The sequence below is a fragment of the Anser cygnoides genome, chromosome 1, assembly GCF_040182565.1.
Source record: "Anser cygnoides isolate HZ-2024a breed goose chromosome 1, Taihu_goose_T2T_genome, whole genome shotgun sequence".
Classification (NCBI taxonomy): domain Eukaryota; kingdom Metazoa; phylum Chordata; class Aves; order Anseriformes; family Anatidae; genus Anser; species Anser cygnoides.
Window position 1 is genome coordinate 25,007,777 of NC_089873.1, and position 10,904 is coordinate 25,018,680.

General features: G+C 39.1%; 1 long non-coding RNA gene across 1 annotated transcript; it reads left to right on the plus strand.

The window, feature by feature from the left end:
• Positions 1 to 1,601: 1,601 nt before the first annotated feature.
• LOC125182977 (uncharacterized) lies at positions 1,602 to 5,371 on the plus strand. Its single transcript, XR_007163899.2, has 3 exons — positions 1,602 to 2,289; positions 3,000 to 3,175; positions 4,851 to 5,371. It is a non-coding gene; the product is annotated as an uncharacterized lncRNA (long non-coding RNA).
• Positions 5,372 to 10,904: the final 5,533 nt, after the last annotated feature.

Sequence of the window (10,904 nt, forward strand, 5' to 3'; positions counted from 1 at the left end):
TAAGATATCTTATATAAAATATCTTATATCTTATATATCACAATATTTTTGTTCTCCCATCCAGAGGGAGTAAAAGTGCCTGAGCTGTGCTCCATCAACAGCTGGCAGAGGAGCAGAGTATAGTTCTCAGCGTAGAAGTGCACTCTGCATTCAGTTACAGCTTGGAAATGGAAGATCTCAGATCCAAAGCACAGAACTCTGAAAGTTTTAAATATACTAGTTAGAGAGAACATGAAATGTGATTCAATCCAGTCTCGGAACAACAACAACAAAAAAGCTGAAGTCAATTTTCCATCTAATAAATGCTTCTTCTTCTGGTTTTGTTAAAAGTCTTGTAAGGTACCATACATTTAGGAAGTAAGGTAATCAACCTTATTTTTCTGCTTTCAGGCATGAAGCAGGTTCCTAAATGTGCAAACAATACAGGCTGAATTTAAGCTCAAAGTCACGTAAGAAAGTGGTGTGCAATTGTTTCAAAGTTGCATAATAGAGCAGGAAAAAATCCTGTAAGGATGATCAGGAACTGATCTTTGCTTCTTCATGGTTTTACAGGTTTTTGTAGATTATTGTGTAGATGATTCTTTCTGTTCTTTTCCTTGGTTGTTAAATCCTGTTAAATCCTTTGCAGACATTTTATGGTCTATTCCAAGCATGGTCAGACTTTATGCTGTATTTCTCTGCCTATTTTTCTCTATCTCTCATGTTGGTTCACAGCTGGAGCACTTTCTTTTCCTCAGCTCTCCCTAGGCACTGTTGGTTTAATTGTCTAAGAGAAGAGTGACTATGCAGTTGTTAATACAGAAGCAATTGAAAGCAATTAGTTAAGGCTGTTGAGCACAAATCAAACATTTGACAACCAACAGTGTCAGTGTCACTTTGAAGTGAAAGGGAGAGAACCGCAGGTGCTGAGCATTGGAACTCAGGTAGTTTCAGAATTTATGGCCATCAGAGATGAGTGGCTTCACCCTACATGAGGTGAAGGCTTTGCCTTGTCTCAACATCCAGACACAAGCAGGAGAAATCAAACGTAATGCCGTAGCTGGGTCCTTTCCTAGGGGATGAGATGTAGGGTTTTGGCCATCAAAGGAGATAGATGTTTTGCCACATTTTCTTACTGACTAATCAAGTTGGGAAACTGTTTTGGCAATAAAATCCTCACTGTGCAAACTCGTTTTTTTTCCGAGAGACAATAACTGTAGTATGTATATGAGAAAATGCTGGAGATCATACTGAATAAACTGTTTCAGTAGCAGCAGAGTTGTCCAAATTGTAAGACCTATAAAGAGCTTTTAAAGAACTCAGTATGGGTGAATCCAGGGTTCCTTGCATACAATTTGTAATCCAGGAAGGCGAGATCTCAGGTAATCCCTCAAAGACTTCAGACATTTCATTTTCAAACAAATAAGGACAGTGTCTGTTGTCCCCCTCTACTCTGCCCTTGTGAGGCCCCACTTTGAGTGCTGCATCCAGGTCTGGAGGCCCCAGCACAGGAAGGATGTGGATCTGTGAGGGAGGGTCCAGAGGAGCTACGGGTCCATCGTTATGAAGATAAGAGGGCTGGAGCGCCTTACTGCAGCTTTTCAACACTTAGAGGGGGCGTATAAAAAGATGGAGAGGAACATTTTGCTCAGGCAGACAATGACAGGGCAAGGGGGAATGGTTTTAAACTAAAAGAGGGGAGATTTAGATTAGATGCTAGGAGGAAATTCTTCACTGTAAGGTTAGTGAGGCACTGGAACAGGCTGTGGATTCCCTGTACCTGGAGGTGTTCAAGGCCAGGCTGGACAAGGCCCTGAGCAACCTGGTCTGGTGGGAGGTGTCCGGGCCCGTGGCAGGGGGGGTTGGAATGGGTGATATTTAAGGTCCCTTCTGACCCAAACTGTTCCGTGATTAGGCAAATATAGCTACTTTTCCTCATAAAGATTTGTTTTCAGCAAAATTGCCTGCTTCTACAAACTGTTTGTGGCTACTTAGTCTCAAAAATGGTTGTTTGCTGTGTTATACTCAATAAAAATGGCAATGTCTAAATTCCTTTGGGGGAAAAAAAAAACCTTAATAAATGTGTTCTCATTTGCACACACCTGACTTATTGAGAACTACACAGTTTAACTATAGTTTATAATCTTTGTGATATTTTTCTCTTCACAGTGAGTACATCTTTACCTGCAGTGTCTTCTCTGTGGCTGTGGAAATGCAGGAGTGAAAACAAAATACCTGACTTGTTCACAAGATTTCTGGTTTGATTTAGAAGAAGCTTTGTATCTGTCTGCCCTTCTTTTCAGCAAGAATGTATGTGTTACTCTGCAGGGAGAGATTTTGACTGATATTGATACTAGAATAAGACTAAAAATCCATTGGGGAAGTCAAATGGGACTCAGAGGAACTTCAGAGCAGTTATAAGAACAGTTATGAAGGAAATATATTCTCTAAACTTCTTTTAATCTTCCTTTTAATTGCTCCATTTGCACACCAGTGCCTTAACATTTATACTTCTGGGAAATTTTAGACAGAAGGAAGCTGTTTTTCATGAGAAAGGATTTAGGTGCACAACTAGGTTTTAAATGAGCTTAGTAAAAAGATCTCCTGTGATGCTAATGATTGCTGGAAGGTTTTGCTCTTTGGTCTTTATAATTGAAGTCTGAGGTAACATCTAAGTACTTTGTTTTAAGTGCTTCCATTTAATTGATTTTTCATTACCATTTTCTAAAATTACTAAAAATCCCAATAATGGGTTGTTCTTTCTTGAGCTTGAATTTATTATCTTTTCGAATCTTAGAGACTCAGATATAAGGCCTGAATAAAGTACAATCTCTGTTTTACTTCTGTGCAGAAAATACAGGAGATTCTATGTCTTCTCAGTAATAATCATCCAAATATTCTGTTTGGTTTTATATCACATGGGTACTTATTTATATTTTTAATGGAATGTTACAATCAAACAAAATAAATAATCATCCTGTTTTTAGAAAAAAAAAAAATTCTCCTCAATTCATACACAGGGTTGCAGCTGAATTTGAGTGAACTTCAGAATGCATGAAGATTACTTTCACCCTTGAAATTTCCCCAGGCTTCATCTGAATTTCAATTTCTCAAGGCACTCTGAGTTGAGGAATGGGATAAGAAGACAAATATTTCAAAATTCTAGCAAGATGAAGACTTTAGATCAGTCTTCTTGGTAAGTTTGATCTTCATATTTACAGAAAGGTTTGCTTGGATAAGATTAAGTCGCTTACTTCCAAAGCTTTACTTTCAATAAAACACAACAATAATTGTTTTTACCTTTATGATAGAACACATATTAAAATTTCATATACAAGAATAATTAAAATGATAACATGAAAATGGAAAGTTTACCTTTGATTAAGACAAAATATTTTTCATACTTGTTGAAATAAATATTAGATTATATTGGAATTGTGATAAGACAAGAGTGAAAAAATATCAGTTTTTGCTATGCCATGTTTAGGTTCAGTCAGAGCTACTCTATATTATTATTATTATTATTTATTTATTTATTGATTTTGATTGGATGTTTCTTCTCCTTCCAAGAAGAGAGTGATGGTTCCAGAATGACATTCACATCTGTGCGAACTATTTTACATAATTCAAAATCAGCATTTTTGGGGGAAGGATTATAGTTCCCTTTACAGTCAACTTTGTGCCCTCAGAAGCCACATCAAAAACCTTGCTAACTGAAGTGGGGTGATAATTATAATCATTATGTCAGTAAAAAAGTGCCAGACAAAATTTTAGAATTGCTCTCCGAGCAGGTGTGGTTCAGGTAGACCAAACAGATCTCCGAACTTTAAAACAACAAAGTTAGAACTGGAGAAAATTGTAACCGCAATTAGCCTGTATAATTACATACTGCTTGAATTTGATGAGTCAGGCTGATCACTGAATCTGGCTATGGAAAGGTGTTTCACTTCCAGGTAAAATTACCTCGGAATAACAACCCCAAGCAGAGGCATTTGCATTATAGACATCTGAAGCGAGGTGTGAGGAATCCCGTCTGTGGGACATTTTGCATTTTTGGCTTTTCTTCCTGTCTCTTGAAGAAGAGCTGCCAAAGTCCTGTTGCCATTCCGAGCCATGAAGGTGCTTGCCCTTCCATAATTCATACCCTTATTATGAGAAGGGGAAACTCAAGAAACACTGCAGAAGGTGAGCGAACAGGCAGAAACAGGCAACCGCTGAAACTGAGAAAGCAGCTGAAGTCTGGTGTATCTGCCCTTTCCTCTGACATTGGGGGTGCTGGGCAGAGAGTTCACAATTCCACTTCCATACTCCATCACTCTTCAGCAAAACACTTACGTGGATTTAAACTCAGTTACAAGCTTTTGTCCTCCTAACATCAATGGGACTTTATCACACACTTGAATTTAGGTATATGTTTAAGCAGCCTGTTGCTTAGCAATGAACCTGGGCCTCTGCTTATGTTTTTGGCTGATCAAAGGACTCTGTGTGACAGTAGAAAGCACAGCAGCAGCTGTTTCATACACTTAACAACTCTTTCCTACTGTTATGTCATGAAGAGGAGTTCAGAGGAGGCAATAACAAGATTTCAGAGCAAGAATCTCTCTTCTTGCCTGCCACATCCAGCACTGACCCATGACTAACAGGAGTGCTCCTGTCCTCAAAGTATCTGCTCGCTCATTCAAAAGCTACTGTTTGTCTTTGAGCCTTATGCAGTTAAGTTGTCTGTCTCTTACATATAATTAATTATCCAGTTCTTCTCCCAACTACTTTTTTCTCTCCAGTTTGCTTGATATTTTTTCACAAAAGCGTTTAACTTCCATTTTTTGCTCTTACCTTGCTCCTTTGGAGCACATAACCTCTGTCTGTTGCAGTGAAGAGGCCCTCTCCCTTGCCAGAGGAGTTCTTTGCAGGAAACAGAGACCCTGGTTGGGAAAGCAGTTAGTCTGGACCATCACCTGTCTGTCAGTCTGTAAACCTGGGGTTCAAGCTCACTGATAGATGCTACCCCTGCTTCCAGCATGCCTTCGACATCTGAAGTTACCTTACCAACTGCGGGGGACAGCATGAGGCTAAAGCTGCCCTACAGTAAGTTCCCCAAAACCCATGTAGCTGTCTGTGTAATCTGTGCTAAAGACAACGTGTTTCATGTGATGACTTGCATGTTTTCATTTGCTCATTTCATCTTTGTCACCCTTTTCCCTATCACAGTTTTTGTGTGATAATTTCAGTTCTACATTTGTCAGATGTAAGGCCTTTTAAGGATGGAGTGGGAGTTGAATTTACAGATAGCTGAATTTACAGATAGCAAGATAAAACACTTAGTTTATGAAGATTTCACTTCTAGAGTGAAAGTCTGTTTTGGAAAAGAATTCCGCAAATTAATTATACTTCTCTCCTGTAACAATATCAGTCTTTGCAACAAGACACAGTTTTTAATGGTAAAAATCCCTTGCATCTTTACCTGTAAAAAATGCTTGCTTCATATTAAAAAATATATAAATAAATAAAAAAAAAATCAAGGTACAATGGTTTAGATACACAGAGCTGATTTCCAGCCAGGATTATTATGCGTCAGGGATAATTTTCTCACTACAGTTGTAGTCAGAACTGATGGAAAAAATCCAATTTTCTCTACCCCTCTGGTGTCTTTTCAACTGTCTTTTGAGAACTCACAGATATTTTTGTCAGAATTAATTTACGATTTTTCTCAGAGTCTCTTGACACTGCTTTTTTAATGCTGTTGCCATTCATTTACGTATTCATTTTATATGCATCACTTTTCCTGCAAAGGCTACCAAACTGACAATCTAGAATTTGGAGGAATATATTAAACACCTTAGGAAGATACAATTTGTTGCCTTTTCACAACGTCCAGTGAATGTGGCTCAGGATTTACCTGCAAAGATAAAAAGCATTAATGACAGTCTTTGGCCTCATTTAAAAACTATATGTGAAGGAGCTAAACGGCCTTTTCCAGTGATGGAACCTCCTTGTGTGGCAAGTAGACTGAGATCAGTACATATTGGCACTGCCAAACAGCCATGAGACAGTAACAGCAGCTGGTTAATAGTGGGATGGCACATCAGAGACCCTAGGGTGGCTCAGGTAGCAGTAGAAGCCTACCTTTACCTAATTAATGGAGTTCCAAACGCTATAGTAGGAGCTCAGACATTAGCTCAATGTAGATGTGTACACTTAGACATTTAGCACTTAGAGGAGTCTATATGAAAGAGAATAATCAAGAGGGAACCTGACTGTTTAATCCTATGGTTCAGGGACTGTTAGCAGTGAAGAACATGTTCTGTGCTCTTGCTGTGCCACATGCTACTACTGCCCGTACTGCCAGCGCTTAACTTATTGGACAAAATGTATGAGCAATGTTGGGAATAGACACTAATTCCCAGGACTCTCTCCATCCTATACACTGCCCTAACTTTTCCAGAGTCAGGCTCCTTCTACTTTCCATTTACTTTTTGTTTCTGTGATTTTTCCACATAGCAGTCCACAGTAACAGCTGGTATAGGCAGTGGTCAGTCCAGGTTAGTCTGTGACCAGGCAGCTTAAATGAACCAGAAACGCATAACTTGAAAAATTAGTTTGGCAGGAGAGGTGAAGACCAATACCAAATATGTAATAGGTGTCAGCTGAAAATATGTGCAGGACTCTGTACTGTGAGAAGCCAAGTCCACGGTTCTGATTTTGATGTCGTGAAGTTTTTTTGTCATGGAGCATAGACCTAGACATTTCACAGTCCAAATCAAGTCATGGGACAGGACTGGTGAAAACCTGTAGTTTCACAATATGACTCAGTTGGATTAATCTCTGTGACCAAGGCAGTTCCCACAATATTGCACCACCTTTGGTCTTTGGGAACATCTCAGTATGTATGCATGGGCACTGCAGCATTGTTTGTTCCACTCCCTCACGGTTACACATAAACCGTGTGTGCACACAGTGAAACCTACACTTGACGGATTGATTCTTTTGCTGGGATTTTAACATCTGTGCATCAGTGGGATCCCCAAACTTTGAATGCCTGGGGGGGGAAATTGGTTGGAAGGAAGAGGCAAAATCAGTGCTTCAACAAGGATTGGGAATCGGAAGACACATCGCCCTTTGAATAGCAACTGGTTCTTGGACCAGGAACGTGAGGTCAACCTAAACACAGTTCAGTAGTGGGAAGGTGTGAGCCTCTCTGCTTCAGAGCAGGGACTCCCAGGCCTGAAGACTCAGGCTCAGCCTGAAGAGAAAGAAAGGAGAAATTGGAGCCACCAAGGAGGTGACAGAGTAGATGACAAACACCGTCTCATACCTCACTCAGGAGCAATGATTTCTTAGTCTGAATCCTGTGAGGAACAGGGAGGAAGAGGAGTCCAATTTGCCAAGAGCAGTGGCACAGCTCTCAGAAAAGAGGCAGCAGCAGGGGTCACAATTCTCCAACAGCAGGTTTTAACAAAAGGCTCTGGATCTGGCTGTGATTGTAACAGCCTGAATTGAGCTTCCTGTAGCACACCCTAAAGAGGAGGAAATGTTTTTGCTCTTGTCATTAGCTACAATTCATGTATAACTGAAATAAGGGAAAGAAAAGTGTAAAGAAACTGAAAGAATTTAAAGTTGTTTGGGTAACTTGTTGAAGCAGTATACAATCACTATCCCTCTTAAAAAGCCCTGGGAACTGCTGATGCAAGTGGCAGCCAAGATTGCTAAAGAAATCTCTCTTGCTCTCTTCCCTCCAGCCCACCCCCCCCACCCTGGTTCCTTAGTTTATTGATTTTGCTCAAGTGACAAAGTCAATTTTCCTCATTCCCTGATACAATCAATTACTGTCTGATTCTGATTTTTTTTTTTTTTAATTTTTATTTTTTTGAGATTAACTGCTGGGGAAACAGCAGGTTGGAAATGGCCCATAATTCCTCAAGAGCTACGGTTTTGTTCTGTAAGGAAACTCAGGGAGCCTGATTCACCCAAGTTATAAGGCCTGAGAGCTTGACCAAAGTCTACTCTCATCTAGCCCATATGCCTGGATTTCCTCCACACAATAATCAGTGTGAGGAGAGCTGTACACCACCACAAAACATAAAGCCAGCATGTGGAGAAAGCATATATCTAGACCTTAAAGGTCAGAAACACCGTAGTGACTCCTTAGTTCATAAATCAGCAGTGTAGGTTAGGAGCTTGTAGACTGCCCTCCTTCATTTCTCCTTCAGTGTGTGTTTTGGGGACCCTCAATAAAACTGAAAAGATTTTGGAAAATCTGAAAGAACAGTTGCTATACTTATTGCAGACACTGATGGTGATGGGGAGGGACAGGGATGGGAAGGGACACACAAATGCAGGAGAAAGCTGCTGAAATGGTGTTCAGTTAATATATTTTTTTTAATTGACCCAATTTTCAGTAAAGTAATGCACATTCTGCCCTTCTTACACTCCTTATCATTAAGCGCATTCACAAGTGGTTTGCTGATTCAGGACCCTGCAGCTGTGAAAGCTCTATTACTCCATTTATGTGAGGGCAGAATTAAGACTAATAATGTGAAATAGGAAGGAAAAGGAGGGTCCTTTCACAGTGGAGTATGTGCTTGCCTTCAGTTTTGGCTGGGGAACAAGCTCATGTGAGAGTAGAGATTTTAGGTGCACCAAAATAATTTGCAAGCTCTGGGATCTAATTCCAAATTTTTCTACTTTTGAAGAAATAAATTCCTTGCAAAAGTAAAATACTACCTCATTTAGAAAAACAAACAAACAAACAAACAAACAAATGAAAAATAGCTACAAATCATCTTCATAAGCGTAAAAAGCACTTGAAAACTGAGTATTGTTGTTATTTGTTTTTTGTCTTGGAAAAAAAAGAAAAGAAATTAGTTCAGGTCTGACCTGAAACAAATTAGAAAGTATTTTTTAGGTTCAGCCACCAAACTGAAAAATCAGTTATTTGCACATCTCTAATTAGGGGTGTAAGTAAAAGCCTTAAAGAAGAGGAGTATGAACTATTTTTCACAGCTCAGTGTTCTCATTTTTTTTTGCTGCAGTTGCTCACAGGCACTGCACAAACATCACTATAACCCTTTCTGTTACAGTTAGTTATGCAGGCTCCACTGCACCTTTTTCAATTATTAGCAATACACAGTATCCAAGCTGTCTCTCCTTTGAGCCCCATTATTGAACACAGAAGGGATCTAAGTAGCTCCTTTGCACTGCACAGACAGGAGGTAATTTTGCATGCACGGCTGCTTGCTTTCAGTAGGTGTGTGCTTGCTCTGTGTACGATAACCTCTCTGTGAGTGTGTATTTTGTGCATAAAATTTAGGTTCTGATGCTTCCGTAGCAGATGCTTAACTCATAAGTTTGTGGCTTAACCTGGACTGCTGTTGAATTAAAAATACCAGTTTATTATTTTATGAATTATTTTGCCAGGGTACTCGTATTACTGGAGCCATTTCCTGATGCTAATATTCCTGGTCAGTCTCTTTTGCTTAATTAGGACCTTTTGACAGACCTGTATGTTGGGCACTATTATTTTAAGCTGCCTTTTCACTCACTATTTGTATAATCCATTTCCATCCAGAATTACTATTGCTTTGCTTCTATATTCTTCACTTTAATCTATTCCACAGAAGATCATAGATTTCTCTCTGCAGTTACTTTCAGTCTCTTCAAAATAAAATTTTGTTGTTGTTTCTTTTTTAACAGGTCCTAGTACCTCTGAAAGGTTTTACTTAAATGTACTGCAATACGCTCTGCAAGTTTTCTGCAGCATGGTTTCCACCTTTGTCCCATCATTTAGAATGGTGCTAGTGCTGCATGATGCACAGTTTTTCATATGCCACTTTCTGCTTTAAGTGCTTTGCCTAAACTGACTGTAGAATTGAAAAAAGATCACAGGAGTATGAAAGCAAAATGTCAGATAAGCTCTTCAGTGAAAACATCTCACACCACAATATTTAAAAAATACAGTATTCGTGTTTCTGTTTCAACACGGCCTTAACAATGGGCTGAATGCTCAGCACATCCCCCTTGAGTTCCTTGTAATGAAATGTGCTATTTTCCTGCACATTTTGTTTCCCATTTCAGTGGACTACAAACATTTTAAAGGACCTGGGAACACCAGGACCTATGCACTCCTATGTTGGTCTCTTACAATATATTTTTATCTTTTACATCTATTGTTTTGTTTTCAATGTAAAAAAAAAAAAAAAGACATTCAACAATAGCTATAAAGCAATGTCAGTATAATTGTCACCTATTTTCATAGAATAATGGAATCACAAAATATCCTATGTTGGAAGGGACCCACAAGGATCATTGAGTCCAGCTCCTGTCTCCACACAGGAACACCCAAAAATCTAGCCATATTTCTGAGAACTTTGTCCAAATGCTTCTTGAATTCTAGTAGGCTTGGTGCCTGCAGGAAAAAATAGGAAAAAAAAAAATTCCCCACGCCTTGTTTACCATTTGAATCCAAGAAGAATATCAGGTTTTGGTTTACAATAAACACTACTTCACAGGCTTTCAGGTTCATAATTTATTCCAAGAGCTGCTTGCACTTCATAGTGAAATATGAGTACAAATTAGCTCTTCCAAAGGTTTAAAACAAATGGTTCAGTACATTTAGCATTACTTGGTTTCTTGCCTTTATTTTTTAGCTGACATTATTCTTCCCTGCTGCATCTTATTACACAGACTTGTAGGCTAGGCTTGAGCGTGTTGTTGATTTTTTCTATTTGAAACAGAGAAGACACAGGACTTCACAAAACCACTGTCCTATGCATGTTAGACAAATAAATGTTATGAGGCATTTTATACCTTAGAAAAATAGTCAAAATCCCACTGAATGGCTCATAACTGGGAGAGGATTGTGCAGGAAAGAAAGAAATATGACATGAAATGACAAATCCAATCATAAGTTGATGAAGTAACTACAGATG